The sequence below is a fragment of the Cicer arietinum genome, chromosome 3, assembly GCF_000331145.2.
Source record: "Cicer arietinum cultivar CDC Frontier isolate Library 1 chromosome 3, Cicar.CDCFrontier_v2.0, whole genome shotgun sequence".
NCBI lineage: Eukaryota > Viridiplantae > Streptophyta > Magnoliopsida > Fabales > Fabaceae > Cicer > Cicer arietinum.
Genome location: NC_021162.2, coordinates 37,377,106 through 37,379,519, shown reverse-complemented (window position 1 = coordinate 37,379,519; position 2,414 = coordinate 37,377,106).

The following is a 2,414-nucleotide window of genomic DNA, read 5'->3' as shown; positions in this document are numbered from 1 at the left end:
ATCCATCGTTTCGTATTGTAAATGGACAAACAAATGTGAATGTCACCAGGAAAAGAAGAAGGGCATCTTAATGTATATGTTTAATTGTGTTAATGTAAATATGCATGTAATCTGAACTGTGTTAATGTAAATATGCATGTAATCTGAATTGAGTGTTTTATACCAAGTTCATGTAACAATAAGTGTTTTATATTTAGCTTGATTTACATGAACTGAACTGAATATAAATTAGTAATTTACATGAACTGAACTGAACTGAATAGAGAGATTCTCTTTTGCTCAGTGCATATATATATAGATTCTTCAGAAGTTCTCATTTCTAATAATTCATCATCTCCTAAAGTATTGTGATAAAGACAATGATAACAATATTTTTAATCCAATAAACAATGATAAAAATGTTTTTAATGTCATCCCAACCCAAATAAACCAAACACAAAAATAAAATAAAGAGACATTTTACAGCGCTTATCTTAAAAAGCGCTGTAAAAGATCCTTTTAAAAATAAAATAATGAGTGTTTTATACCTTTTACAGCGCTTTTCACACAAAGCGCTGTAAACGACTCTTTTGAAAGTGAGTAAAAAAGACATTTTACAGCGCTTGTTTGCCAAAGCGCTGTAAAATGGCTTTAAAAATAATATTCATCAGACACCTAATTTCTTCAAACACCTTGTACGCATCATGGGATTCAAAAAACATCAGACACAAACCCATTTCTTCAAACACCTTGTACGCATCATGGGAATCCAAAAAACATCAGACACAAACCCATTTCTTCAAACACCTTGTACGCATCATGGGAATCCAAAAAACATCAGACACAAACCCATTTCTTCAAACACCTTGTACGCATCATAGACATTTTACAGCGCTTATTTGAAAAAGCGCTGTAAAAGGATTTAAAAATAACATTCATCAGACACCTAACAGGACCTTATCTAACATGATTTTCTTCAAACACCTTGTACGCATCATAGGAATCCCCAAAAACACATTGTTAACAAAAACATCAGACACAAACCCATTTCTTCAAACACATTGTACGCATCATGGGAATCCAAAAAACATCAGACATTAACCCATTTCTTCAAACACCTTGTACGCATCATGGGAATCCAAAAAACATCAGACATTAACCCATTTCTTCAAACACCTTGTACGCATCATGGGAATCCCCAAAAACACATTGTTAACAAAAACATCAGACTCAAACCCATTTTTCGCAACATGGCAATGAACCTGAAGACCAAGTTTCGAACCACTTATCGACGAATTAGCACACGATTTAAGAAGGAAAGGGAATGTAAAGAGAGAAAAAGGGTGTTGAGGTGGAGATTGAATTGTGAGATAGTAAGCTTTGATGTTTGTGAAGAAGATGTATAAAATGAGAAGAGTTTGGTGAAGAGGAAGAGAAGCGCTGTAATAAAACAATGAGGCCTTTTACGGCGCTTATTTAAAAAAGCGTTGTAACAGGCTTTAAAAAAAACATTCATATACCATAATAAAACAAGGAGGTCTTTTACAGCGCTTTTTCAAATAAGCATTGTAAAAGACCCTTTTAAAATTAACATAATGAGACATTTTACATCGCTTATTTGAAAAAGCGTTGTAAAAGGCTTTAAAAAAACATTCATATAACATAATAAAACACGGAGGTCTTTTACAGCGCTTATTGGGAGAAGCGCTGTAAAAGAGCCTTTTAAAAATTTAAATAAAGACGCCTTTTAGAGCGCTTTTCAAACAAGCGATGTAAAAGGCTTAGGCCTTTTAGAGCGCTTTTTGAACAAGCGCTGTAAAAGGCTTATAAAAAAGTGTTGTAAAAGGGTTACGTATATATAACAGTAACTGCTTCAGTTTTCTCTTCATTACGTAAACTTCACTATCATCTCAACCTTCATCGTTCTTCTCTTCTTTTGCAAACCCTATCATCCCGTTCATTACGAACCTTATTTTCACGATCATCTCCTTCATTTCGAACCTTACTTCCATCCAAGATCATCTCTCCCATTGCACACAATATATTTTCATTGAAATACGTAACCCCCATTACGTATTTCTTCACCCGTATTTCTGTGAACCATATTTATGTGAACTTTCTGCAAACCCTCTTTTCTTCGCATTTCGTCTTTCTTCGAACCCTCATTATTCAGGTATTGATGTTATTAATTTTTTGTAATCATTAAAATGCATGTTGAGCTTTTTTAAGATATACTGATACTGGTATGTACTTAGAATAATCCATGATGCATGTTGAGCTTGTTGATGTTATACTAAACTGCATGTTGAACTTGTTGTAGTTAAATGGATACAAACAAAGATACAAACAAATATTTAGAATGTCAAAATGAAGAAGTTGGCACCTCTAAGACTTATGAAAATGAAGTCAAACGTGGTGCAACTATCATGCAAAAA